Genomic DNA, 15,398 nt, shown 5'->3' with positions numbered 1-15,398 from the left:
CTATCTATCTATCTATCTATCTATCTATCTATCTATCTATCTATCTACCTATCTATCCATCTATCACTTGTTTGGATAGTTATTTGTATGTTGTCTCCTTCATTAGACAATGAGCTCCTTCAGAACAAAAATTGTCTTTTTTATACTGCCAGCACTTAGCACAGTGCCTGTCACATAGTAGGTGCCAAATAGATGTCAATCAATAAGACTGACTGTTTTATCTAGAAACAATAATGAACCACTGAAGCTTTTAAGCTATAGATTAATATGGACCTAACTATACTGAAGGTTTATCAATTTGATAGATATAGAGAAGACAGGGAAAAGGCTGGATTCAGGGAGACTTGGAAGGTCGCTGGAATCATGTAAAGAAATTCTTCACACATTCTGGACTGTTCATATACCCTGATTTGAAACCAATAACTGAATCTCTTCTGTTTTTGTTCTATTCATGTAAAGTTCTACTCTTTATTAGGATACCATAGTAAAATTAGGAGACTATTACAACAACCCAGGCAAGAGCCATGAGGACCTAAAGTAAAAGGGTGGCAGGTGAGTGGAGAGAAGGTGACAAATGTGAGAGATATTGAGGATGTAGGTGCAACACAACTAGTCAGATACAAGGACTAAATGAAAATGAAGAACAGAAGGTGATGTGTAGGTTATGAACTTGGTAGACTGAAAGAACAGTGGTACCTTTCATATAAACGGGGAAGTTGGAGAAAGAGGTAGGTTTAGGGGGAAATATATTGAGTTCTACTTTGGAAACATTGAGTTGGAGCTGTCTATGGAACATCCAGGTAGAGATGTCTAACACGTGCTTGGAGTTGCCAAGATGGATTTCAGAAGAGAAAGCAGGAGAGGCTGCATAAATTTAGAGTTGTCTCCATAGAAATGATAATTAATATATGGGGTTCAGAGATAAATTCATGGAAGCTGACAAGATTAACAAGAGGAGAGGTCTGAGCACAGGACCCTGGGGTACACCCACACATAGGGTGGGAAACACAGATGGTGAAACTATAGAGGAAGCCAAGAATTAGTGGTCAGACCATAGAAAGAGAACCACAACAGAGTCCCATTTTGTTTTTGTCTTTGTTTCTCCAGCACCAAGCACAATACCTTACACACAGAAAGTGTTTAAATGTTGAATTTGTTGTTGATAATAGTAACATTTAGCATTTATACAGTACTTTAAGGTTTGCAAAATGTTTTACAAATATTATCTCACATTGTCCTCACAAGAACCCTGGGAGATAGGTGCTGTTATCTTCATTTTACAAATGAGGAAACTGAGGCAGACAGAAATAAGTGGTTTGCCTAGGCTCACAGAACTAGTAGGTATCAGAGGCCAGATCTGAACTTATCAATCCTGCCATCTAACTGCCTCCACAAACCAAGACTCACCTTCAGTGGCAAACATGCCCTGGGCAGATTTTCCAGTACCTTCAAGTTTACCTGCTAAGATGAGACAGTACCAGGCACTATGCTAAACTCATTTGATCTTCTCAACAACCTTGGGAGAAAAATTATCCCCACTTTACAGTTGAAGAAACTGAGGGAGGCAAAAACTAAGTGTCTTGCCCAGGTTCACACAGCTATTAAGTGCCTGAGGCTGGATTTGAACTCAAGTCTTCTTGATTCCAGGCCTGGTGTTCTATCCATTGTGCGATGTAGCTGTCCCTTAAAAATATGTAAGACCTAGATTCTACCCTCAAGAAGATGAACATGTTTATCTATCAGGCATCAGAGAATCATAGCCCTAAGGCTGGAAGGTACCCTAAGGTGCCTTAGGTCATCTAATCTAAAGCCTTCATTTTACAGATGAGGAAACTGAGACCCAAGAATGCCCAAGGAGGCAAGTGGTAGCTTAGTGGATAGAGTGCTGGGCCTGGAGTCAGGAAGACCTGAGTTCCCATCCAGCCTCAGACATTTACTAGCTTTCTTCAGCTATCAAATGGGGATAATAATAGCACCTATAGGGTGCTTTATACCAACTTTATAGGGTTGATATAAAGATCAAATGAGATAATATTTATAAAAAGTACTCAACACAATGCCCAGCCCACAGTCGGTGCTTTCTAAAAGCTTATTTCTTTCCCTTTCTGCTCCCCAAAGTCAAGGAGAACCTGGAAGGGCTGGCATCTGACCACCTATCCTCTGGTTCCAAAGGTGGTGTTCTTACTGCTGCAGCCAGTCAGTCAATAAACACTTCTTGAGTGCCTTGTATGTCCTGGGCATTGCACTGAACCATCTCCCAAGCTATGCACTTTATGCCACGAACCAAATCTCTGCCCTGATCTAAATGCAAGTTCTGTGGAACAACAACATCACCCACCCCCATCCATAGCAGAGCTTTGAACATGCATGTCAGGCTGAGTGAAGCCTGAAGCAAATTAAACAGCAAAGGAACAAACCCATCCGAAGAGGTGCTTTGGATGGAAACAGTGACGGGATATCATTAGGATACAGAGTTTGATCACTCCATTCTACTGAAGACACCTCTGGTATACAGCAGTTATATAAAGTACCTGTAACACTGTTGTCAAGTGATGCCTTGCAGAGTTGCAAAGGGTAAAGTTAATTTTTTTAAAAGCCTTGAAAACTGCCACGATGATTATATCAAAATGCCAACAGTTCTTTCCTCATTCCTGCTGAATTGGAGAGAGTCCAGGTCCAGGGTGCTGATCTACCCCTCCGCTCTGCTTTGTCTTTGATTCAATCCTAGGGTGTTCTTTGGCCTCCTGGCCCAGCTGTCTAAGGATTAATGGTGCCCTTGTGTAGAAGCAGTCTTGTATGTACATCTTTTTTTTTCTAAAGATAAAAGGGAAGGGTCATAGTCCTCTTAAGTAGGGCAGCCCTCTTCTAGATTCGAAGTGCTACAAACAGATGATTGGAAACTACCTGGAAATTAGGGGGTTCTTTACACAATGACAAGCCATCCCTGGAGGGGCAGGGGCATGCTGGCTCCTGAGAGCAGTTGCAGTGCCAGCACAGGCATCTGCGTTCCCCGGGCAGTCAGCCAGTGGTGTTGACTGTTGACTGACCCGCATGTCCACATGTCAGTCTGCTCTGCACATCAGTAAAGTTATATTTATCTTACATTTACAAAGCCTTGCAAAGAGACGCTTTGCCATGTGCCTCAGGAAAACCCAACTCTAAGGTTTTTTTGTCTGGCTTTCTTTGTCCTTCTAGGGAGAGTGTCTGTACTTGGGATCAATCCCATTGTAGAGCTGCAAGGGACCTTATGGATATTTTGGTTCAACATCCCCATTTTGCAGATAAAGAAACTACAGCCAAGGGCTGGCATTCCTTCCATTTCTACTCAATCGACTCAATCAAATTCAACAATATAGGTATTGCTCAGCTACTGGGTATAAGACACTGTGAGTGAAGGTGGAGTGAAGGCCACAGAGTGGCCCGTATGAGTCCTTGTGATGTTTGAGTGAAATTGGGACATTTCAGAATCAAAGCATGGCATTGCCTTCATTTGAAAGGCTAAGGAAGAGAAGAGCTACACCTTTTTTTTATTCTAAAGAATAATTGCCTTCATCCCTTCGCTCTCCCCTTTCCATCTCCCTCTTCCACCTCTAGCAAAGAAAGTTTACTCCTTCCACTCTGGTTCCTATACAGAGAAGCTGCTTACCCCAAGGCTCAGGCTGAGCATGGTCATTAGGCTTGCAAATGAGGATTGAGAAATAAATTTTAAAAAACACAGAAATTGTCCCTACCAAGCCCCTGAGATATATTCCTGTTTGCCAACTCGGTTGCTAACAGGGAGAAAAGCTGGGGGCCTTGGCCTGCGGAGAGTTGGCTGGCCCCCAGAATGTTCAGCTGGAATTTTCAGCTGGTGAGTTGAGATGACCTCATTGGTCTCATGCCAACGGGTGCCCTGTGGCAGGCTTATTCCATGTTTTTTCCCTGTCTAAAAATGGCTATACTGAGGAAGGAAGATGCTTATTGGAGGACCTATGATGTTTTCCTATTGCCTATCCCAAGCATCACCAGGCTTTAGATTTGAGATCCCCAAGGATGAGCATGTATATACTGACAATGAAGAAATTCTTAGGTGGAGAATGGGAGGGAAAGATTCCAGTCTCCTCTGGGAATTCTAGCCAACCAAGGAAACAGGTTTATCAACAATCAATCGATGAGTCTTCATTTTACACTTAGTATGTGCCAGGTACTCTACTAGGCACTGAGGATACAATGAAGAATGAAGAAATTTGTACTAAAAAAAAAAGCTTACATTTTAATGGAAGAAATAATTGGTATATATAAAAACATATGTAGTAGAACTGTAACATTAATAAATACAAATATATACAAAGCAGGTAAATTCAAGGTAATTTGATAATGAGTATACTAGCAGTTGAGGAGTTAGGAAAGGCTTCATGATGGCACCTAAGCTGCATGTAAGGGGAGGGAGGGACTTTGAGAAGCAGAGGTAAGGAAGGAGTGCATTCCAAGTGGGAGAACACCAAGTACAAAGGCATGGAGATGGACTGTCCTATGGGAGGGACAGAGAGAAGGACAATTTGTCTGGAAAAAGAATCAATGAGACTGGAAATATTGGTTGAGGCAAGCTTTGCAAAGGATTTAAAAACTGAACAGACTTTATATTGTATTCTAGAGGTAATAGGAAGCCACTAGAATTGAGAAGGGGAGTCATATGGTCAGATATGTACTTAAGGAAAATTACTTTGGAAGTAATGTGTAGAATATCATAGGTTAAGGAGACTCCAGGCAAAAAGGTCCAGTTTGTTTTTGGCTGGGGTTTTTTTAATTTAGTATTTTATTTTCTCCCAGCTACAGATAGAAACAGTTTTCAACATTTGTTTTAAAAATTGTGTTCCAGGAGCAGGTAGGTGGTGCAGTGAATAAAGCACCAGCCCTAGAATCAGGAGGACCTGAGTTCAAATCTGACCTCAAACTTGACATACTAGCTTTGTGACCTTGGGCAAGTTACTTAACCCCAATTGCCCTGCCTTCCTCCCTCCAAAAAAAATTGTATTCCAAATTCTCTCTTTCTCCATCCTTATCCCAGTCATTGAGAAAGCAAACAATTTGATATAGGTTATACATATGTAGTCATGAAAAACCTGTTTTTATATTAAACATGTTGTAAAAGAAAACATAGACCAAAATAAAACCCAAGAAAAATAAAGTTTAAAAAAGTATGCTTTGGTGTGGTGAAGTGGCACAGTGAATAGAGCACCAGCCTTGGAGTCAGGAGGACCTGAGTTCAAATTTGGTCTCAGACACTTAACACTTACTAGCTGTGTGACCTTGGGCAAGTCACTGAACCCCAATTGCCCTGCCATCCCCCCTCCAAAAAGCAAAAAAAAAAAAGTATGCTTTGATTTGTATTCAGACTCCATCCATTCTTTCTCTGGGCTCAGATATCATTTTTCATCATAAGTCCTTCAGAGTTGTTTTATATCATTGCATTGCCAAGAATAGGCAAATAGCTAAGTCATTCACAGTTGATCAACTTATAATATTACTGTTACAATGTACAATGTTCTCCTGGTTCTACTCATTTCACTTTACATCAGTTCATATAAATCTTTCCAGGTTTTTTTTCATTTTTCAAATGCTTTATTAGCTTCTGATTTACATCATTCATTTCTGCCAGATTTTGAGTTACAAATTTTCCTCTACCCACCTCCCCAAAATAGCAGTCCCACAGGATATCCCCTCCTCCAATCTGCTCTCTCCCATATCTTCTCCTATACCCCCTTCGACTTTTCCAGTAGGGCATGGTGGATCTCTATGCCCCAGTGCCTGTATAACTTATTTCCCAATTACATGGAAAATAGTATCAATAATAGTAAATATATATACATATATATAGTTAAACATTTGATTTTAAAACTTTGAATTCCAGATTCATTCCCTTCCTCCCTTGTCGCCCACCCTTACTGGGAAGATAAGCAATTCAGTATAGGTTGTACATGTGTAGCTAATGCAAAACATTACCATAATAGATATATTGTAAAAGACTGACTATATTTCCCTCCCTCCTATCCCATCTCCCACTTGTTCTGTTCTCTACTTTGATCCCATCCCTTTTCAAAAGTGGGTGCTTCTAACTTCCCTCCCCCCAGCCTGCTCTCCCTTCCATCATCCCCCCTCTCATCCCCTTCCCCCCTACTCTTTTGTAGGGTGAGATACCATATTTAGTGTGTATGTCATTCCCTCCCTGAGCCAAATTCAATGAGAATAAGGTTAACCCATTCCCTTTTGCCTTCCTATTTTTCCCCTCCATTGTAGCCATTTTCCCTTGCCTCTTCTATATGAGATAGTTTACTCCATTCTGTCTCTCCCCATCTCCTCCCATTATATTCCTCTCTCACCTCTTAATTTCACCTTTTAAGTGTCATCCCTTCCTCTTAAATTGGTCCTGTGCCCTCTCTCTATGTATACCTGTAAACATATATATACACATTCACATATGTATTCATATGCCCTTATACCCTCATATATATTCCCTTCAACTATTTTCATACTGAGAAAAGTTTCATCAGCTACAATTATTGTTTTTCCATGTAGGAATGTTAATAGTTCAACTTTGATAAGTTCCTTGTGATTTCTTTTCCCTATTTAGCTTCTCATGCTTCTCTTGCTTCTTGTATCTGAATGTCAAATTTTCTATTCAACTCTGGTTTTTTCATCAAGAATGCTTGAAAGTCCTCTATTCCACTGAATGACCATATTTTCCCCTGAAACATGATACTCAGTTTTGCTGGGTAGGTGATTCTTGGTTTTAATCCCAGCTCCTTTGACCTCCAGAATATCATATTCCAAGTCCTTCGATCCCTCAGTGTAGAAGCTGCCAGATCCTGAGTTATCCTGATTGTGTTTCCACAATATTCAAATTGTTTCTTCCTGGATGCTTGTAATATTCTCTCCTTGATCTGGGAATTCCGGAACCTGGCTATAATATTCCTAGGAGTTTTCTTTTTGGGATCTTTTTCAAGAGGTGATTGGTGGATTCTTTCAAGCTCTATTTTGCCCTCTGGTTCTAAAACATCAGGGCAGTTTTCCTTGAGAATATCTTGGAGGATGATTTCTAGGTTCTTTTTTTGATCATGGCTTTCAGGTAGTCCAATAATTTTTAAATTGTCTCTCCTGGATCTAATTTCCAGGTCAGTGGTTTTTCCAATGAGATATTTCACATTACCTTTTATTCTTTCATTTGTTTGCATCTGTTTAACAGCATCTTGATTTCTCATAAAGTTATTAGCTTCCATTTGCTCCAATCTAATTCTGAAGCAATGATTCTCCTCATTGAGCTTTTGAGATTCTTTTTCCATCTGGCAAATTTGACTTTTTAAGGCATTCTTCTCCTCATTGCCTTTTTGAGCCTCTTTTGCCATTTGAGTTAGTCTATTTTTTAAGGTATTATTTTCCTCAGTCAGGCTGTTGACTCTTATTTTGTAATTTTCTTGCATTGTTCTCATTTCTCTTCCCAATTTTTCCTGCACTTCTCTTATCTGCTTCTTAAGGTCCTCTATGGTCTGTAACCAGCTTGTATTTTTCTTGGAAGCTTTTGGTGCAGGAACTGACTTCACTGTCTTCCTCCTTTTCCATGCTTTGATCCCTTTTGTCCCCAAAACAGGAGTCTAATGTTGGATTGCTTTGATTGGTTTGCTTCCTTTGCCTGTTCATTTTGCCACTCAATTACTTGACTTTTGGGCTTTTTGACACAGTAGGACTCTGCCACCAGAGGGGGGAGCTTTGTCCCAAATGCTGGGGTTTTCTCAGCTGCTGGAGGTATTAGATGGGTGCCCTCTCTGAGGCCTCCACACGCTCTGACAAGCTGGACACACACCCCAACACCTCCACCCTAGACTGCAATCCATATCCAAGCAGGTTAAAGCAAGAGCGATTACCCTGCAGACTGGTAGCTTGGTCCCCCTACAGTCTGCAGGCCAGAAGCTGAAGCTGCAACACGGCTGCGGCTGTACAGCAGGCTTCTCGCCCTGGGGGCAAAAGCCGATGCTCTCCTGACTAGTAGTCCCAAAGTCTACTCTACACTGACTTCTCACTTTGTCCTTAGCATCTCTGTTTTGATAATTCTGGAAACGGCCACAGCTACTGGTGATCTGGAGTCCCTCCAGCTGGTGGTTGGTCAGGCCTGCCCTGGGGCTAAAACTTCAGCATGAGAACTGCCCTGGCAGATTCCTACTGGGCTGTCCTCAGCAAGAGGTTAGCTTCTCTGTGTTATTTTGTGGGTTCTGTAGCTCCAAAGTTTGTTCAGAGTCCTCTTTTACATGGATTGGAGGTGGTGGGAGCCGGAGCCCCACGGAGGTCCTGTTTTTACTCCGCCATCTTGACTCCGCCCTCCAGGTTTTTTCTAAGGGCATCTAGCTCATCATTTTTTATAGTACTTCCATCACAAGCATATAGCATTCCATCACAATCATACACAAGAGGAGAAACCATAGGGGTAGAAATACCGTGTTTCCCCGATAATAAGACCTATCCCGAAAATAAGCCCTCCCCTTACTGTGTAAGATTCCTCTAAAATAAGCCCTCCCCCGAAAATAAGCCCTATTGAGATTGCTACTGTAGTGAAGGTGATCCCCTGCGCTACACGCTACATTACGGGACCCTCTTTATGCCCCGCCCCCCCCCCCCGGGTGAAACGCACGCAGCGCTCCGAGCTGCATCCAATCAGAGCTGCAGAAGTGAGCGCGTCATCCTGTTCTTCCCCAGTGATTTGCTTGCTGGCGCCATTGAGAGCAGTGCCGCGGAGGAGAGCTGAGGCAGGACAACATAAAAACCTGGTATGTAAGTGGGAATGAGGGGGCATGATGGAGGATAAAAAGGGCATGATGGAGGAAAAAAGAAGAACTCAGGGGGCATGATGGAGTGAAAAGAAGGACTGATGGTCATAATTTTATTATTCTGTCTGTTTTGACCCCCAGACATGAGTACAAAAAGGAAGAGCTGTACTGTTGAGTATAAGAAAGCAATTGTAGAGGAGTCACATGGCAAGAATCTTGCAGTTTTCTGTAAAGAAAAACTTTTGGATCTTCGAATGGTCAGAAAATGGAGAGCAGATTATAATAACCTCAATCAACAGGTGGATGAGGGAAAAGGGAAAAAGCGCAGGTCTGGATCAGGTCGGCAGCCCTTATATACTGACTTGGAGATCCTCATTGGTGAATGGATTGCTGACAGGAGAGCAAAGGCCTTGGTTGTGCGCAGGGCTGATATTCAAGCATTTGCCCTTTCAATGGCACCAGAGTTTGAAATGGTCTCAGAAGGATTCAAAGCATCACAACACTGGTTGGACGGTTTCCTTCAACGGTATGAACTGTCCCTAAGCAGATCAACAACACTGTTTAAGCTGGAAGATGCTGAAGTTATTAAACATGCACTTGCATTCAAGTCCTTTATTGATAGGATCGACATTTCCAAGTACCAAACCTGCAATGATTGCTATGGATGAAACTGCAGTGTTTATGGGACAAGGATCTCAAACAACAATTCATCACAGGGGTGCAATGTCAATCTACATTCCCACCACAGGCTATGAAAGTGCACGGGTCACCTGTGTTTTGGCAATTCGTTTGGATGGAAAGAAAGCCACACCTCTAATCATCAGTAAGGGCAAGAAAGATAAGATTGAACGTGTATCTGGCATTTACATTCTTGAAACCGAAAAAGCCTGGTGTACACAAGCCATTATAAGAAAGTGGGTTGATTTAATGCTGCCACTTGTTATGCGAGGTAACCAAAGAGGTCTGATAGTCTGGGATTCAGCCAGCACTCACTGCGCTAAAGAAATGAAGAACTTCCTTGCAGAGAGAAGAATAGATCAAGTAATGATTCCTGCAGGAATGACTGCCTATCTCCAGACCCTTAATATTGCAATAAACAAGCCATTCAAGGACCATTTGCGCATGGAAGTCAATGACTACATTGAAAATAGAATGGAAAGAAATCAGCGTGGAAACTTTGTGAAGCCCTGTCTGCAAGAAGTCGTGACTTGGGTGAAAAAGTCATGGGATAAAATTACTGACAGCTGTGTCGCCAAGGCACTATGAGCAGGTTACCTGGACAAGACATATTCATTTAAAGAGAGCTATATTGCTGGACATGACAGATTAGGTCCACTTCTTCTGAAGGAAATGGAGGCGCAAGACATCCAGGACGGAATTCAGGGTATGGACACTTATGACGATGTTGTTGAAGAAGATGACATGATCATTATTGAATAAAAGTACATTTTTTGTTCACATTTACCTGTTTATTAAAATTGCTGTCAATGTTCATTAAAATAAGCCCTCCCCTGAAAATAAGCCCTCTGGTGTTTTTCTGTCCAAAAAAATTAATAAGACAGTGTCTTATTATCGGGAAAACATGGTAGGTGGCAGATGGGGAGAGTTCACAATGTCCAAGGGTGTTGCAGAGAGAGCTGGGAGGGGCCTGGGTATGTTCCTTCACTTGAGAGGATAGTGAAGGAGTAGGGACTTTGTTGGAATGCCTTTGCTATGGTCCCTTGCGAAACAGAAAGCTCTGGTAGGTGGGCCAGCAAGACTGCTGTGGGCACCCCAATTCTCTTTCTTGTGGGTGGCTACTAGGGGATGTGGGAATTTGGTATTAAGGAGTCAGGGTAGACAGTGGTACCTACACTGGCAAAGGGCTTTAGTTAGCAGCTATGTGTGGATTTATGTTCAGCCTGGGGCCAATAAAGTTCAGGTGCTCCTGCTCTCCTCCTATGGATTAGTTGAAAAGGTATGGCAGTCACAACTCACTTGGAGATAGAGCTAGCAGGTAAGGTTTCAAGATAGGTTGAAAATCCTGATATACTATTTTGGGATCCATGTCCTAGTGCATCAAATCCAGGGTCCTCTGCTTGGCTTTCATGGCCCTCCACAATTTGGTCCCATCTATTCAGTTTTCCACTCTTATTCAACTCATGCCTTGTAATCTGAATGGTCTGGTGTCCTTACTGTCCTCAATATATGCCTTGTTCTTTCTCACCTCTGTGCCTTTTTCTTTTTTTCTTAACCTCCAGTATGTTATTTGAAGATCAACACAGGTCATGAAAACATGAAGGTAGAAGTGTTCCTGTCATGTTTTCTCCCTTCCCCTTTTATTTCTTCCCTCCCCTCCCTCATCTTTCCCTCTTCTCCATTTCTTTCCCTTTCTCTTCCTTCCCTTCCTCTCCCCTCCTTTAACCCTCTCCTCATTCTCCTCTTGTTCAAAACCTACCTTTCCTTCATGGTCCAATCTCTCTGTTAAGTCTTCCCTAATTATTTCAGCCCTCAGAGTTTTCCCTCTCTTTCAAATTCCAGCAGCCCTTATGCTCTATATCACAGACCAATTTAGCACTCAATTATGAACAAACATAGTATCTCGTGTTATTTGACTCGTATTTGTCTGAGGTTCATGCAAGAACTAGCTTAGTGCTTGAGAAACTCCAAAGTGTGGGAGAGAAGAGGTATCAGACTGCCTACCAAAATGACAGTCTACAGAGCCGTTGTGCTGACTTCATTTTTGTATGCCTGTGAAACCTGGAAAGCCTACCAGCACCATGCCAGGAAACTGAATCACTTCTGTTTAAATTGTCTTAGGAAGATTCTGAAGATCACCTGGCAGGACAAGATACTAGACACTGAGGTTCTTTCTTGAATTTTAGTTCAAATTCAAAATTTGCTGCAGAGAGTGCAACTCTGATAGGCTGACCATGCTATTCAAATACCAAATGTTTGTTTGACTAAAAGACTATTTTATAGAGAACTCACACAAAGCAAGTGCTCACATGGGGGTCAAAAGACACAGTACAAGAACACTCAAGGTCTCTCTGGAGAACTTTGGAATCAACAATGAGACATGGGAGATACTGGCACAACATCATCCAGCATGGTGTGACTGATTGCATCAAAGAAGGTTGCTGTACTCTATGAACAAAGCAGAATTGTAGTAGCTCAAAAGAAATGTAAAATGTGCAAATTTAGAGACATTTCTACTCCAAATGTTCATGTGGAGTAATTTGTGCCCTACCTGTGCTAGAGCCTTCCAAGATTGTATTAGTCTGATCAGCTACAGTTGGATACACTGTACCTTGACCCTGATACAGTGATGTCATTTTGGTCCTCTCTTCAAGTATGAAGGACAACAACCTACACCATCTGTCACTACTACTAAAAAAAGTGGCCATCTGATTCAAGTCATAAGGGCATTGGTGTATCTGTAAGCTCTTGTAGGAAAATGGTCAGAGACTTTTAGGAGAATAGGGTAAGACAAATCTGTTGTGCTAGGGAGACATATGGACAAGCAGAATCACAGGTCTAAATTCTGGAACTCTGAGTATGGCTCAAACTGTACCCAAAGATCTTTGAAATTCAATGTAAAATATTGGAGAAAAATTCCATTCTCTTTAACCTTTATAGCAGGTGAAAATTTGACATTTTTTTTCCTGACATTTTTTCCCCATTTATTTTATTTTATTTTTTTAGAAAGGGCAGAATTTCTTTTAAAGAGGAGATGAAAAAGAAGATATACAAAATATCAGTTTTAAGTGTTATTTTTGTTCTTGAAAAGGCTTCTCATAGACTTAAAAAGAGGGCTTTTTTCCTTTGGAGATTTATTTTGATAGAATTCTCTGAGCCTTGTCAGGGAGAGCAAAATTTTTGTAAGCCTCACATACCAGTAAAATGCCAAATTATATGCTGTAAGTTTTTTGTTTTATTATATCTGGGTCCAGTCAAAGAGAGAAAAGATTTTTGAATCTAGAACTATTAGTATCTCAAGACAAAAGAGAGCATTCATCATCACCCAGCGATTACCCAGAGGCTTGTTTTTCCCCCAACCCTGCAGGCTCCAGCTGGGAGGTGATCAAATCCAAGGAGCATTTCTTCTTTTCTTGGGATCCCAGAGGAGTTTACAAACATGATTCATTTGTTCAGCATTCTCACTGAGCCTTCAGGTCAGCTCAAGAGGTCTGAGAGGAATTGGATTGAGTCTAAGAAAAATCATATTGAAGGAAAATGAAAATCAAGCAGACTTCCCAGAGCACTTTTACTATATGTTATTCTAGACCAAGGGTACTTCACTTGGAGTCCACGGACCCCCAAGGGACTGTGGAGCTATTACCTGGGGGTTCATGGGTTTGAATGGGAAAAAATTACGTTTTCATTTTGATTTATGTCCTTTCTAAGCCTATGTATTTAGAAATATTATTTCGAGAAGGCACCTGTCCATAGGGATCCATAGCCCCCAAAAGATTAAGAATCTCTTGTTTAGACAATTACTAAGGCACATAAAAAGGATCTTGGTGTCAAATCCCTGCCTTTTTAGAGCAATGGTGATAGAGACAGAAAGAAGGAAATAAGAACCAACTAGTTAAGCATTTTACAAATACTATCTCATTTGATTCTCATGACAAACTTGGGAGGTAGATGCTATTGTTATCACCATTTTATAGTTGAGGAAATTGATATTGACAAGGTAAAGTGACTTTCCCAGGGTCACACAGCTACATAGTATCTGAGGCCAGATTCAAACTCAGGTTCAAACTTCCTGACTTTCTTGATTCATTCATGCCCAAGCATTCTAACAGTTGTGTTACCTAGATGCCTTGGCAATTAATAGACCTGGAGGAAAAGAACACTCCTGAGTATAGAGAGCCTGGTTCAAACTATAACACAAAAGAGTAAATAGGGTGTTGTGATGAGTTTGAGGAGTGAGCGCATCCATGGATGTGGGAAGGATGTGGAAAAGGAGATACTGGCAGGTTCCAGAGCCAGGGAAGTTAGCACAGACACTCTACAAAGGGGAGCAGCAGGCAGGCAGCTTTTCTCACACACCTTCTATTCCTGAGACAGCAGTCTTTTACTGTAATGGTATCCTCACATGCTGTTTTCTTCTACCACTGTGCTGGCATTGCTGCAGACCCGGACACTGGGAGTGAGAAGTCTTGAGAAGCAATCCTGTTTTACCCAGCCCTGGACACACCATCCATGCATAAAAACCAATTCCAAATATGGGATCCAAGCCAAAGTTAGGCAGGGGAAATAGGATGATTCAGAGGAAGATCATGGTGATTGGAATAGGCTTGGAAAAAAAGATAAAAGGACCTAGGTACCTTGGAGTCATCCTCAACTTCTCTCAGTTATGCTACCTAACTAGTCAGTCTCCAAATCTTGTCATTTCTACCTCCATAATTTCTTCGCAAAGATACTGAAGTAGTTTGCTATTTCCTTCTCTAGCTCATTTTCCAGATGAGGAATTTGGGTTAAGTGACTTGCCCAAGGTCACACAACTAATAAGTATCTGAGGCCAGGTTCAAACTCAGATCTTCCTGACTCCAGGCCTGGCACTCTATCCACTGTACCACCTAGCTGCCCCCTATATATGAAACTTTCTCATCACTCACATAGCCACACCCTGCTTCAGGCCCTTATCACCTTCTTGCCCAGACTGTGTCTCCTAACCAGTTTTTCTGCCTCAAATGTCTTAACAATTCAATCTATCTTCCACTCAGTTGCCAAAATGATTTTGCTAAAGGACAGGTCTGACTCTTTGGAGAAAGAACATACACTGGCTCACTATTACCTTTAGGAGTAAATATAAACTCCTCTGTTTGCCATTTAAAGCTTTTTCTAAGACTTCATATTTCTTTCCTCTCTGCATACTATGGTCCAGGGAAACCGGTCTTTAATGCTTTTCATACACAGAGCTTCATCTCCTATGACATTATACTGATTATCTCTCATAAACCTAGAATGTACTCTACCTTTACCTCCACCTCCTGGAATCTTTGTCTTCCTTCAAGCTCCAGTTTAACCATTACGTTCTATGTGAATTTCTTTCCTGATCTTCTCAGCTGTTAGTGCCTTTACCCCAAATCACCTTGTATCTATTTTGTACATCCCCATATAGGTACATGTTGTTTCTTGGCTAGACTGTAAGCTACTTGAGGGCAGTGATTGGTTCACTTTTGTCTTCATAAATCCAGGGTGTCAAAGGAACACAGTAAATGCTTGTTGACTGATTAATTCCATAACCTGAAAAACACTGGCCTAAACAATAAAACCTGAGCTGATGACTATAAAGCCAAGCATGAGCAGCTTTCCAGAGGACTGCTGCTGCTGCAAACAGCCTTCAAGGTTCTGATTACACAGTATAGTGAATTCTCTATTTATTCAGTAACAAATTAAGGCAAAACATTCACAGAAAATCAAAGTACAGCATTCACAATGCTATAACTTAACAACTTATCACTAAAGTGGCCACATAGTTTTCACCAAAGTGGTCACATAGTTTTAAGCAGAAGATAAATATTCATTTAGTAAATCCTTCATTTAGTAAGTCCTTGATTTATTCATCCTTAAGGAGGCAAGCCTTCTTAATTGACACAAAGTACAAAGGTCAAA

The sequence above is a fragment of the Petaurus breviceps genome, unplaced genomic scaffold (assembly GCF_028583685.1).
Source record: "Petaurus breviceps papuanus isolate PSGF00001 unplaced genomic scaffold, PetGlider_PUasm1.0 90842, whole genome shotgun sequence".
NCBI classification, from domain to species: domain Eukaryota; kingdom Metazoa; phylum Chordata; class Mammalia; order Diprotodontia; family Petauridae; genus Petaurus; species Petaurus breviceps.
Note: the sequence above shows the minus strand (reverse complement) of the source record.